This window comes from Heterodontus francisci, chromosome 22, assembly GCF_036365525.1.
Source record: "Heterodontus francisci isolate sHetFra1 chromosome 22, sHetFra1.hap1, whole genome shotgun sequence".
Lineage (NCBI taxonomy): Eukaryota > Metazoa > Chordata > Chondrichthyes > Heterodontiformes > Heterodontidae > Heterodontus > Heterodontus francisci.
In genome coordinates, this window is record NC_090392.1 from 38,124,347 (window position 1) to 38,138,896 (window position 14,550).

At 43.9% G+C, this 14,550-nt stretch overlaps 4 non-coding genes across 4 annotated transcripts; all 4 read right to left on the bottom strand.

Moving 5' to 3' along the window:
• Positions 1–1,301: 1,301 nt before the first annotated feature.
• Positions 1,302–1,374, bottom strand: trnav-aac (transfer RNA valine (anticodon AAC)). Its single transcript has one exon. It is a non-coding gene; the product is annotated as a tRNA-Val (tRNA).
• Positions 1,375–4,781: 3,407 nt separating this feature from the next.
• trnav-aac (transfer RNA valine (anticodon AAC)) lies at positions 4,782–4,854 on the bottom strand. Its single transcript has one exon. It is a non-coding gene; the product is annotated as a tRNA-Val (tRNA).
• Positions 4,855–8,260: 3,406 nt separating this feature from the next.
• Positions 8,261–8,333, bottom strand: trnav-aac (transfer RNA valine (anticodon AAC)). The gene has a single exon. It is a non-coding gene; the product is annotated as a tRNA-Val (tRNA).
• Positions 8,334–11,740: 3,407 nt separating this feature from the next.
• On the bottom strand, positions 11,741–11,813 carry trnav-aac (transfer RNA valine (anticodon AAC)). Its single transcript has one exon. It is a non-coding gene; the product is annotated as a tRNA-Val (tRNA).
• Between the last annotated feature and the right edge of the window lie 2,737 nt (positions 11,814–14,550).

A 14,550-nucleotide genomic window follows, 5' to 3' on the forward strand; every position in this document is an offset into this window, starting at 1 on the left:
CCTTCTCCTTTGTTATCTCTTGCTCCACCCCCGCTTTACTTGCTTCTAACCTTTGACTTTTCTAATATTTGCCAGTTCTGAAGAAGGGTCACTGAGCCGAAATGTTAACTCTGCTTCTCTCTCCACAGATGCTGCCAGACCTGCTGAGTAATTCCAGAATTTCTTGCTTTTATTTCAGATTTCCAGCATCCACAGTATTTTGCTTTTATTCATGTATATTCTTCCTCAGTTCAATATGAAGGAGCGGGTTGATATTGAGCGGAGCCGCAGTGCATCTCATTTTCAACGCCACCTTGTTAGTTTTCCTGTTACTCGCCGAATGAAGAACAATACAAAGTGATAATTTGGCACGTCTGCCTGTTTCCTTAGCTTCAGTTACAGAATCAGCTGTGTCCGTCTTTAAGGGAGGCAAAGTACTCTTCGAGCTCTGCGTGACGCTGAATAGTTATGTTAATCTGCATCAATAAACCCAGGTATGTCTCTGTTACTGACTGAACAAAACGCTAATAGGTCTGTGAGCGAATGTCATAACTTAAATAACTTTTTCCCCTCTGCGTGTCATGAACCTTTACCCCTTGTCATAATTGCGGCTGCATGTTAAGAGCTGCGTTTTCAAGGTGCTTAAGACACCAAGAATCTGCCGCAGCAGTGGTTAAATTGAAAAGGATTTTTGCTCCTTTTACCCAAAAAGAAATGTTCAGGAGGAGCATTTTCCCCAAACTTGTTTCCACCGGAGATTCATCATTGCAACTCAAAGAAAGTTTCAGTCACTTGGGTGTTCTGTTCGAGCTGCTCGGAGGTTTAGTGGCCCGGATATCATGTGCCTACGTTTTGCTGAGCCTGTGCTTGGTTTCTGGGGAGATTTTGCCCGGGTTGTGCTATTTTACCTCCCTGAGATGGCCAGTAACCTGTTGATTGAGGCAGCAGACCCCTCTTGCTGCTAGCAGCGAGTAATTGGACAGTGCGGGTTAAAATATTGCGGCGTGCCCCTGTCTCAACGAATGTGGAGCTGGCGAAAGTGAATTGCTGATGTGCTTTTGCCTCGTCTGAAATGAGACTCTGATCAGCTGTGACTTAGCAAGCTAGTGTTGCAGGTTTCTATTCTAATCTGAGCCAAATGAAGTGCAAGTGCTAGGTTTTGAGGAACTTTCTGCAGCATCAGGACTAGAAAGAGGAGCGATTGCAAGGCATTGTGCACACAATGTGCAAGAGAAATAGGACTTTGAGAAATTGTGTTGTGTTAATGGGGAATGTCAATGATTGCATATATCGTGGTCAGAAGTTTGGGTTTGTTTCGAAAATGTTTCTGCCCAGTTTCGAACTGGGGACCTTTTGCGTGTTAGACAAACGTGATCACCACTACACTACAAAAACTCAACACGGTTGCAGTGCTGAGGAAGCTGCAAGTATTGTTAAACTATACAGTCATGATCTATTTGTGGTGCTTGTTTCATTGAAATGCAATTCCACTGTGACATTTCGCAAGGCTGCAGAGGTATTGACCCAGCAATGGACGCTCAGCAGTGCACAACACATTGCCAGGCCATTCAGGCCATCGTACCATTGCCACTTTTTTCAAAGACTTGCCAGTTGGGCCCACTTCCTTCGCTCTGCTTTTGTTTGCCTCTCCTTTCATGCAATTATCCAATTCCCTTTTTTGTAAACTCTCACTTAAGAAACTAAGTTTGGAAGAGGTGCAGCAGCTGCTGCAGTGTCAATGCACAGTGTGCCATCATTGACAAGATTCCCTTCCCCAACCACTCCAAGACATCCACTTGGGATTCTTGCCAAGTTCTGGATTTCATTTCTCATTATTTACTGATTGCACTGACACATATTTGTGCTTTTAAACTCTTTATTTTTATCAAATGCGTCCTTATTTTGCTGATTTGCAACATACAATGTGATTACCCGAGCAGTAGAATGCGTAACAGAGGCAGTTAAATAATGGGGGCGAAGCTTCGCTACAGCTATATAATGTCCTGGTTAGACCCCACCTGGAGTGCTCTGCATAGTTCTGGGCATTCCACTTTATAAAGTATACAAATTGGCCTTGGTATACAGGGCAGTTCAGATCCAGCAGAATGTTTTCAGAGTTCAAATGGTTAGATTAGGAAGCCATGTCCCCGCTTCCACAGAGACAGCTGTTGGTTTCCACCTGGTGCCTCACTTGCTTCTGAATTTCAAGGTGTAGAATGAAATCAAGCAACGTAACCCAAGTTTGCAATGCTTTCCATGCAATCATCAACCACATCATTCCCGTCTTCCTCACCTTAGCTGCACAGCCCTCTAAACGTTGCAATCCACGTCACACAGGATTTGTTCCAGGATTAAACTTTCAGTAGGATTATATTAATATCTGTGCCCGCATCTTGAAATGAGATTCTCAGCGATATCCAACACAAATTGAATTGTATAGATGACAGGCAAATACAGGAAAACAGGTCAGTATGCAACACAATCCCATGGTGCCTATTTTCAGATGCACAATATTCATCTTTTCCAGCAAATGAAAGAATTTTTCAGTGAATCATTTGTAAAGTCAGTGTTAATGCCATTTGTGCCTTTCTTTCTTCTCGTTTTGCAACATACTGGCGCCTAAATCCAATTAATGTATATTCATGTTTATTGGGGAGACCAAACGCAGACTGGGTGATCGCTTTGCGGAACACGTCCGCTCAGTCCGCAAGCAGGACCCTGAGCTTCTGGTTGCTTGCCATTTCAAGACTCCCCGCTGCTCTCATGCTTACATCTCTATCCTGGGCTTGCTGCAGTGTTCCAGTGAACAACAACGCAAGCTCGAAAAACAGCATCTCGTTGACCGATTAGTTTAGTTTCGTGATGCAGCACTGAAACAGGCCCTTCGGCCCACCGAGTCTGTGCCGACCATCGACCACCCATTTATACTAATCCTACACGAATTCCATATTCCTACCACATCCCCACCTTCCCTATATTTCCCTACCACCTACCTTTACTAGGGGCAATTGGGAATGGCCAATTAACCTATCAACCAGCAAGTCTTTGGCATGTGGGAGGAAACCGGAGCACCCGGAGGAATCCCACGCAGACACAGGGAGAACTTGCAAACACCACACAGGCAGTGCCCAGAATTGAAACCGGGTCGCTGGAGCTGTGAGGCTGCGGTGCTAACCATTGCACACGAGAGCGTGCCGGACTGAACATTGAGTTCAATAATTTCAGATCATGACGGGCCCCCCATTTTACTTTCACTTTTTGTTATTTTTCTTTTTTACATTTTTTACATTTTTTTGTATGTTTATTTTATTTCATCTTAGTTTGTTCAGTTTACTTACCCACTGTTTTGTTTTCATGTTTGTACTTGCTGCTGTTCAATTTTCAATCCGTTAACAGTCCTATCTGTAATAATGCTTTGTCTTTCAACACACCATTAACATATTGTTTGCCTTTGCTCCATGACCTTCTGGTCAGCTATTCTGTGGCCTTGCCCAATCTGCACCTTCTCCTTTGTTATCTCTTGCTCCACCCCCGCTTTACTTGCTTCTAACCTTTGACTTTTCTAATATTTGCCAGTTCTGAAGAAGGGTCACTGAGCCGAAATGTTAACTCTGCTTCTCTCTCCACAGATGCTGCCAGACCTGCTGAGTAATTCCAGAATTTCTTGCTTTTATTTCAGATTTCCAGCATCCACAGTATTTTGCTTTTATTCATGTATATTCTTCCTCAGTTCAATATGAAGGAGCGGGTTGATATTGAGCGGAGCCGCAGTGCATCTCATTTTCAACGCCACCTTGTTAGTTTTCCTGTTACTCGCCGAATGAAGAACAATACAAAGTGATAATTTGGCACGTCTGCCTGTTTCCTTAGCTTCAGTTACAGAATCAGCTGTGTCCGTCTTTAAGGGAGGCAAAGTACTCTTCGAGCTCTGCGTGACGCTGAATAGTTATGTTAATCTGCATCAATAAACCCAGGTATGTCTCTGTTACTGACTGAACAAAACGCTAATAGGTCGGTGAGCGAATGTCATAACTTAAATAACTTTTTCCCCTCTGCGTGTCATGAACCTTTACCCCTTGTCATAATTGTGGCTGCATGTTAAGAGCTGCGTTTTCAAGGTGCTTAAGACACCAAGAATCTGCCGCAGCAGTGGTTAAATTGAAAAGGATTTTTGCTCCTTTTACCCAAAAAGAAATGTTCAGGAGGAGCATTTTCCCCAAACTTGTTTCCACCGGAGATTCATCATTGCAACTCAAAGAAAGTTTCAGTCACTTGGGTGTTCTGTTCGAGCTGCTCGGAGGTTTAGTGGCCCGGATATCATGTGCCTACGTTTTGCTGAGCCTGTGCTTGGTTTCTGGGGAGATTTTGCCCGGGTTGTGCTATTTTACCTCCCTGAGATGGCCAGTAACCTGTTGATTGAGGCAGCAGACGCCACTTGCTGCTGACAGCGAGTAATTGGACAGTGCGGGTCAAAATATTGCAGCGTGCCCCTGTCTCAACGAATGTGGAGCTGGTGAAAGTGAATTGCTGATGTGCTTTTGCCTCGTCTGAAATGAGACTCAGATCAGCTGTGACTTAGCAAGCTAGTGTTGCAGGTTTCTATTCTAATCTGAGCCAAATGAAGTGCAAGTGCTAGGTTTTGAGGAACTTTCTGCAGCATCAGGACTAGAAAGAAGAGCGATTGCAAGGCATTGTGCACACAATGTGCAAGAGAAATAGGACTTTGAGAAATTGTGTTGTGTTAATGGGGAATGTCAATGATTGCATATATCGTGGTCAGAAGTTTGGGTTTGTTTCGAAAATGTTTCTGCCCAGTTTCGAACTGGGGACCTTTTGCGTGTTAGACAAACGTGATCACCACTACACTACAGAAACTCAACACGGTTGCAGTGCTGAGGAAGCTGCAAGTATTGTTAAACTATACAGTCAAGATCTATTTGTGGTGCTTGTTTCATTGAAATGCAATTCCACTGTGACATTTCGCAAGGCTGCAGAGGTATTGACCCAGCAATGGACGCTCAGCAGTGCACAACACATTGCCAGGCCATTCAGGCCATCGTACCATTGCCACTTTTTTCAAAGACTTGCCAGTTGGGCCCACTTCCTTCGCTCTGCTTTTGTTTGCCTCTCCTTTCATGCAATTATCCAATTCCCTTTTTTGTAAACTCTCACTTAAGAAACTAAGTTTGGAAGAGGTGCAGCAGCTGCTGCAGTGTCAATGCACAGTGTGCCATCATTGACAAGATTCCCTTCCCCAACCACTCCAAGACATCCACTTGGGATTCTTGCCAAGTTCTGGATTTCATTTCTCATTATTTACTGATTGCACTGACACATATTTGTGCTTTTAAACTCTTTATTTTTATCAAATGCGTCCTTATTTTGCTGATTTGCAACATACAATGTGATACCCGAGCAGTAGAATGCGTAACAGAGGCAGTTAAATAATGGGGGCGAAGCTTCGCTACAGCTATATAATGTCCTGGTTAGACCCCACCTGGAGTGCTCTGCATAGTTCTGGGCATTCCACTTTATAAAGTATACAAATTGGCCTTGGTATACAGGGCAGTTCAGATCCAGCAGAATGTTTTCAGAGTTCAAATGGTTAGATTAGGAAGCCATGTCCCCGCTTCCACAGAGACAGCTGTTGGTTTCCACCTGGTGCCTCACTTGCTTCTGAATTTCAAGGTGTAGAATGAAATCAAGCAACGTAACCCAAGTTTGCAATGCATTCCATGCAATCATCAACCACATCATTCCCGTCTTCCTCACCGTAGCTGCACAGCCCTCTAAACGTTGCAATCCACGTCACACAGGATTTGTTCCAGGATTAAACTTTCAGTAGGATTATATTAATATCTGTGCCCGCATCTTGAAATGAGATTCTCAGCGATATCCAACACAAATTGAATTGTATAGATGACAGGCAAATACAGGAAAACAGGTCAGTATGCAACACAATCCCATGGTGCCTATTTTCAGATGCACAATATTCATCTTTTCCAGCAAATGAAAGAATTTTTCAGTGAATCATTTGTAAAGTCAGTGTTAATGCCATTTGTGCCTTTCTTTCTTCTCGTTTTGCAACATACTGGCGCCTAAATCCAATTAATGTATATTCATGTTTATTGGGGAGACCAAACGCAGACTGGGTGATCGCTTTGCGGAACACGTCCGCTCAGTCCGCAAGCAGGACCCTGAGCTTCTGGTTGCTTGCCATTTCAAGACTCCCCGCTGCTCTCATGCTTACATCTCTATCCTGGGCTTGCTGCAGTGTTCCAGTGAACAACAACGCAAGCTCGAAAAACAGCATCTCGTTGACCGATTAGTTTAGTTTCGTGATGCAGCACTGAAACAGGCCCTTCGGCCCACCGAGTCTGTGCCGACCATCGACCACCCATTTATACTAATCCTACACGAATTCCATATTCCTACCACATCCCCACCTTCCCTATATTTCCCTATCACCTACCTTTACTAGGGGCAATTGGGAATGGCCAATTAACCTATCAACCAGCAAGTCTTTGGCATGTGGGAGGAAACCGGAGCACCCGGAGGAATCCCACGCAGACACAGGGAGAACTTGCAAACACCACACAGGCAGTGCCCAGAATTGAAACCGGGTCGCTGGAGCTGTGAGGCTGCGGTGCTAACCATTGCACACGAGAGCGTGCCGGACTGAACATTGAGTTCAATAATTTCAGATCATGACGGGCCCCCCATTTTACTTTCACTTTTTGTTATTTTTCTTTTTTACATTTTTTACATTTTTTTGTATGTTTATTTTATTTCATCTTAGTTTGTTCAGTTTACTTACCCACTGTTTTGTTTTCATGTTTGTACTTGCTGCTGTTCAATTTTCAATCCGTTAACAGTCCTATCTGTAATAATGCTTTGTCTTTCAACACACCATTAACATATTGTTTGCCTTTGCTCCATGACCTTCTGGTCAGCTATTCTGTGGCCTTGCCCAATCTGCACCTTCTCCTTTGTTATCTCTTGCTCCACCCCCGCTTTACTTGCTTCTAACCTTTGACTTTTCTAATATTTGCCAGTTCTGAAGAAGGGTCACTGAGCCGAAATGTTAACTCTGCTTCTCTCTCCACAGATGCTGCCAGACCTGCTGAGTAATTCCAGAATTTCTTGCTTTTATTTCAGATTTCCAGCATCCACAGTATTTTGCTTTTATTCATGTATATTCTTCCTCAGTTCAATATGAAGGAGCGGGTTGATATTGAGCGGAGCCGCAGTGCATCTCATTTTCAACGCCACCTTGTTAGTTTTCCTGTTACTCGCCGAATGAAGAACAATACAAAGTGATAATTTGGCACGTCTGCCTGTTTCCTTAGCTTCAGTTACAGAATCAGCTGTGTCCGTCTTTAAGGGAGGCAAAGTACTCTTCGAGCTCTGCGTGACGCTGAATAGTTATGTTAATCTGCATCAATAAACCCAGGTATGTCTCTGTTACTGACTGAACAAAACGCTAATAGGTCGGTGAGCGAATGTCATAACTTAAATAACTTTTTCCCCTCTGCGTGTCATGAACCTTTACCCCTTGTCATAATTGTGGCTGCATGTTAAGAGCTGCGTTTTCAAGGTGCTTAAGACACCAAGAATCTGCCGCAGCAGTGGTTAAATTGAAAAGGATTTTTGCTCCTTTTACCCAAAAAGAAATGTTCAGGAGGAGCATTTTCCCCAAACTTGTTTCCACCGGAGATTCATCATTGCAACTCAAAGAAAGTTTCAGTCACTTGGGTGTTCTGTTCGAGCTGCTCGGAGGTTTAGTGGCCCGGATATCATGTGCCTACGTTTTGCTGAGCCTGTGCTTGGTTTCTGGGGAGATTTTGCCCGGGTTGTGCTATTTTACCTCCCTGAGATGGCCAGTAACCTGTTGATTGAGGCAGCAGACGCCACTTGCTGCTGACAGCGAGTAATTGGACAGTGCGGGTCAAAATATTGCAGCGTGCCCCTGTCTCAACGAATGTGGAGCTGGTGAAAGTGAATTGCTGATGTGCTTTTGCCTCGTCTGAAATGAGACTCAGATCAGCTGTGACTTAGCAAGCTAGTGTTGCAGGTTTCTATTCTAATCTGAGCCAAATGAAGTGCAAGTGCTAGGTTTTGAGGAACTTTCTGCAGCATCAGGACTAGAAAGAGGAGCGATTGCAAGGCATTGTGCACACAATGTGCAAGAGAAATAGGACTTTGAGAAATTGTGTTGTGTTAATGGGGAATGTCAATGATTGCATATATCGTGGTCAGAAGTTTGGGTTTGTTTCGAAAATGTTGCTGCCCAGTTTCGAACTGGGGACCTTTTGCGTGTTAGACAAACGTGATCACCACTACACTACAGAAACTCAACACGGTTGCAGTGCTGAGGAAGCTGCAAGTATTGTTAAACTATACAGTCAAGATCTATTTGTGGTGCTTGTTTCATTGAAATGCAATTCCACTGTGACATTTCGCAAGGCTGCAGAGGTATTGACCCAGCAATGGACGCTCAGCAGTGCACAACACATTGCCAGGCCATTCAGGCCATCGTACCATTGCCACTTTTTTCAAAGACTTGCCAGTTGGGCCCACTTCCTTCGCTCTGCTTTTGTTTGCCTCTCCTTTCATGCAATTATCCAATTCCCTTTTTTGTAAACTCTCACTTAAGAAACTAAGTTTGGAAGAGGTGCAGCAGCTGCTGCAGTGTCAATGCACAGTGTGCCATCATTGACAAGATTCCCTTCCCCAACCACTCCAAGACATCCACTTGGGATTCTTGCCAAGTTCTGGATTTCATTTCTCATTATTTACTGATTGCACTGACACATATTTGTGCTTTTAAACTCTTTATTTTTATCAAATGCGTCCTTATTTTGCTGATTTGCAACATACAATGTGATTACCCGAGCAGTAGAATGCGTAACAGAGGCAGTTAAATAATGGGGGCGAAGCTTCGCTACAGCTATATAATGTCCTGGTTAGACCCCACCTGGAGTGCTCTGCATAGTTCTGGGCATTCCACTTTATAAAGTATACAAATTGGCCTTGGTATACAGGGCAGTTCAGATCCAGCAGAATGTTTTCAGAGTTCAAATGGTTAGATTAGGAAGCCATGTCCCCGCTTCCACAGAGACAGCTGTTGGTTTCCACCTGGTGCCTCACTTGCTTCTGAATTTCAAGGTGTAGAATGAAATCAAGCAACGTAACCCAAGTTTGCAATGCATTCCATGCAATCATCAACCACATCATTCCCGTCTTCCTCACCGTAGCTGCACAGCCCTCTAAACGTTGCAATCCACGTCACACAGGATTTGTTCCAGGATTAAACTTTCAGTAGGATTATATTAATATCTGTGCCCGCATCTTGAAATGAGATTCTCAGCGATATCCAACACAAATTGAATTGTATAGATGACAGGCAAATACAGGAAAACAGGTCAGTATGCAACACAATCCCATGGTGCCTATTTTCAGATGCACAATATTCATCTTTTCCAGCAAATGAAAGAATTTTTCAGTGAATCATTTGTAAAGTCAGTGTTAATGCCATTTGTGCCTTTCTTTCTTCTCGTTTTGCAACATACTGGCGCCTAAATCCAATTAATGTATATTCATGTTTATTGGGGAGACCAAACGCAGACTGGGTGATCGCTTTGCGGAACACGTCCGCTCAGTCCGCAAGCAGGACCCTGAGCTTCTGGTTGCTTGCCATTTCAAGACTCCCCGCTGCTCTCATGCTTACATCTCTATCCTGGGCTTGCTGCAGTGTTCCAGTGAACAACAACGCAAGCTCGAAAAACAGCATCTCGTTGACCGATTAGTTTAGTTTCGTGATGCAGCACTGAAACAGGCCCTTCGGCCCACCGAGTCTGTGCCGACCATCGACCACCCATTTATACTAATCCTACACGAATTCCATATTCCTACCACATCCCCACCTTCCCTATATTTCCCTATCACCTACCTTTACTAGGGGCAATTGGGAATGGCCAATTAACCTATCAACCAGCAAGTCTTTGGCATGTGGGAGGAAACCGGAGCACCCGGAGGAATCCCACGCAGACACAGGGAGAACTTGCAAACACCACACAGGCAGTGCCCAGAATTGAAACCGGGTCGCTGGAGCTGTGAGGCTGCGGTGCTAACCATTGCACACGAGAGCGTGCCGGACTGAACATTGAGTTCAATAATTTCAGATCATGACGGGCCCCCCATTTTACTTTCACTTTTTGTTATTTTTCTTTTTTACATTTTTTACATTTTTTTGTATGTTTATTTTATTTCATCTTAGTTTGTTCAGTTTACTTACCCACTGTTTTGTTTTCATGTTTGTACTTGCTGCTGTTCAATTTTCAATCCGTTAACAGTCCTATCTGTAATAATGCTTTGTCTTTCAACACACCATTAACATATTGTTTGCCTTTGCTCCATGACCTTCTGGTCAGCTATTCTGTGGCCTTGCCCAATCTGCACCTTCTCCTTTGTTATCTCTTGCTCCACCCCCGCTTTACTTGCTTCTAACCTTTGACTTTTCTAATATTTGCCAGTTCTGAAGAAGGGTCACTGAGCCGAAATGTTAACTCTGCTTCTCTCTCCACAGATGCTGCCAGACCTGCTGAGTAATTCCAGAATTTCTTGCTTTTATTTCAGATTTCCAGCATCCACAGTATTTTGCTTTTATTCATGTATATTCTTCCTCAGTTCAATATGAAGGAGCGGGTTGATATTGAGCGGAGCCGCAGTGCATCTCATTTTCAACGCCACCTTGTTAGTTTTCCTGTTACTCGCCGAATGAAGAACAATACAAAGTGATAATTTGGCACGTCTGCCTGTTTCCTTAGCTTCAGTTACAGAATCAGCTGTGTCCGTCTTTAAGGGAGGCAAAGTACTCTTCGAGCTCTGCGTGACGCTGAATAGTTTTGTTAATCTGCATCAATAAACCCAGGTATGTCTCTGTTACTGACTGAACAAAACGCTAATAGGTCTGTGAGCGAATGTCATAACTTAAATAACTTTTTCCCCTCTGCGTGTCATGAACCTTTACCCCTTGTCATAATTGCGGCTGCATGTTAAGAGCTGCGTTTTCAAGGTGCTTAAGACACCAAGAATCTGCCGCAGCAGTGGTTAAATTGAAAAGGATTTTTGCTCCTTTTACCCAAAAAGAAATGTTCAGGAGGAGCATTTTCCCCAAACTTGTTTCCACCGGAGATTCATCATTGCAACTCAAAGAAAGTTTCAGTCACTTGGGTGTTCTGTTCGAGCTGCTCGGAGGTTTAGTGGCCCGGATATCATGTGCCTACGTTTTGCTGAGCCTGTGCTTGGTTTCTGGGGAGATTTTGCCCGGGTTGTGCTATTTTACCTCCCTGAGATGGCCAGTAACCTGTTGATTGAGGCAGCAGACCCCTCTTGCTGCTAGCAGCGAGTAATTGGACAGTGCGGGTTAAAATATTGCGGCGTGCCCCTGTCTCAACGAATGTGGAGCTGGCGAAAGTGAATTGCTGATGTGCTTTTGCCTCGTCTGAAATGAGACTCAGATCAGCTGTGACTTCGCAAGCTAGTGTTGCATGTTTCTATTCTAATCTGAGCCAAATGAAGTGCAAGTGCTAGGTTTTGAGGAACTTTCTGCAGCATCAGGACTAGAAAGAGGAGCGATTGCAAGGCATTGTGCACACAATGTGCAAGAGAAATAGGACTTTGAGAAATTGTGTTGTGTTAATGGGGAATGTCAATGATTGCATATATCGTGGTCAGAAGTTTGGGTTTGTTTCGAAAATGTTTCTGCCCAGTTTCGAACTGGAGACCTTTTGCGTGTTAGACAAACGTGATCACCACTACACTACAGAAACTCAACACGGTTGCAGTGCTGAGGAAGCTGCAAGTATTGTTAAACTATACAGTCAAGATCTATTTGTGGTGCTTGTTTCATTGAAATGCAATTCCACTGTGACATTTCGCAAGGCTGCAGAGGTATTGACCCAGCAATGGACGCTCAGCAGTGCACAACACATTGCCAGGCCATTCAGGCCATCGTACCATTGCCACTTTTTTCAAAGACTTGCCAGTTGGGCCCACTTCCTTCGCTCTGCTTTTGTTTGCCTCTCCTTTCATGCAATTATCCAATTCCCTTTTTTGTAAACTCTCACTTAAGAAACTAAGTTTGGAAGAGGTGCAGCAGCTGCTGCAGTGTCAATGCACAGTGTGCCATCATTGACAAGATTCCCTTCCCCAACCACTCCAAGACATCCACTTGGGATTCTTGCCAAGTTCTGGATTTCATTTCTCATTATTTACTGATTGCACTGACACATATTTGTGCTTTTAAACTCTTTATTTTTATCAAATGCGTCCTTATTTTGCTGATTTGCAACATACAATGTGATTACCCGAGCAGTAGAATGCGTAACAGAGGCAGTTAAATAATGGGGGCGAAGCTTCGCTACAGCTATATAATGTCCTGGTTAGACCCCACCTGGAGTGCTCTGCATAGTTCTGGGCATTCCACTTTATAAAGTATACAAATTGGCCTTGGTATACAGGGCAGTTCAGATCCAGCAGAATGTTTTCAGAGTTCAAATGGTTAGATTAGGAAGCCATGTCCCCGCTTCCACAGAGACAGCTGTTGGTTTCCACCTGGTGCCTCACTTGCTTCTGAATTTCAAGGTGTAGAATGAAATCAAGCAACGTAACCCAAGTTTGCAATGCATTCCATGCAATCATCAACCACATCATTCCCGTCTTCCTCACCTTAGCTGCACAGCCCTCTAAACGTTGCAATCCACGTCACACAGGATTTGTTCCAGGATTAAACTTTCAGTAGGATTATATTAATATCTGTGCCCGCATCTTGAAATGAGATTCTCAGCGATATCCAACACAAATTGAATTGTATAGATGACAGGCAAATACAGGAAAACAGGTCAGTATGCAACACAATCCCATGGTGCCCATTTTCAGATGCACAATATTCATATTTTCCAGCAAATGAAAGAATTTTTCAGTGAATCATTTGTAAAGTCAGTGTTAATGCCATTTGTGCCTTTCTTTCTTCTCGTTTTGCAACAGACTGGCGCCTAAATCCTATTAATGTATATTCATGTTTATTGGGGAGACCAAACGCAGACTGGGTGACCGCTTTGCGGAACACGTCCGCTCAGTCCGCAAGCTGGACCCTGAGCTTCTGGTTGCTTGCCATTTCAAGACTCCCCGCTGCTCTCATGCTCACATCTCTATCCTGGGCTTGCTGCAGTGTTCCAGTGAACAACAACGCAAGCTCGAAAAACAGCATCTCGTTGACCGATTAGTTTAGTTTCGTGATGCAGCACTGAAACAGGCCCTTCGGCCCACCGAGTCTGTGCCGACCATCGACCACCCATTTATACTAATCCTACACGAATTCCATATTCCTACCACATCCCCACCTTCCCTATATTTCCCTATCACCTACCTTTACTAGGGGCAATTGGGAATGGCCAATTAACCTATCAACCAGCAAGTCTTTGGCATGTGGGAGGAAACCGGAGCACCCGGAGGAATCCCACGCAGACACAGGGAGAACTTGCAAACACCACACAGGCAGTGCCCAGAATTGAAACCGGGTCGCTGGAGCTGTGAGGCTGCGGTGCTAACCATTGCACACGAGAGCGTGCCGGACTGAATATTGAGTTCAATAATTTCAGTTCGTGACGGGCCCCCCATTTTACTTTCACTTTTTGTTATTTTTCTTTTTTACATTTTTTGCATTTTTTTGTATGTTTATTTTATTTCATCTTAGTTTGTTCAGTTTACTTACCCACTGTTTTGTTTTCATGTTTGTACTTGCTGCTGTTCAATTTTCAGTCCGTTAACAGTCCTATCTGTACTAATGCTTTGTCTTTCAACACACCATTAACATATTGTTTGCCTTTGCTCCATGACCTTCTGGTCAGCTATTCTGTGGCCTTGCCCACTCTACACCTTCTCCTTTGTTATCTCTTGCTCCACCCCCGCTTTACTTGCTTCTAACCTTTGACTTTTCTAATATTTGCCAGTTCTGAAGAAGGGTCACTGAGCCGAAATGTTAACTCTGCTTCTCTCTCCACAGATGCTGCCAGACCTGCTGAGTAATTCCAGAATTTCTTGCTTTTATTTCAGATTTCCAGCATCCACAGTATTTTGCTTTTATTCATGTATAGTCTTCCTCAGTTCAATATGAAGGAGCGGGTTGATATTGAGCGGAGCCGCAGTGCATCTCATTTTCAACGCCACCTTGTTAGTTTTCCTGTTACTCGCCAAATGAAGAACAATACAAAGTGATAATTTGGCACGTCTGCCTGTTTCCTTAGCTTCAGTTACAGAATCAGCTGTGTCCGTCTTTAAGGGAGGCAAAGTACTCTTCGCGGCTCTGCGTGACGCTGAATAGTTATGTTAATCTGCATCAATAAACCCAGGTATGTCTCTGTTGCTGACTGAACAAAACGCTAATAGGTCTGTGAGCGAATGTCATAACTTAAATAACTTTTTCCCCTCTGCGTGTCATGAACCTTTACCCCTTGTCATAATTGCGGCTGCATGTTCAGAGCTGCGTTGTCAAGGTGCTTAAGACAC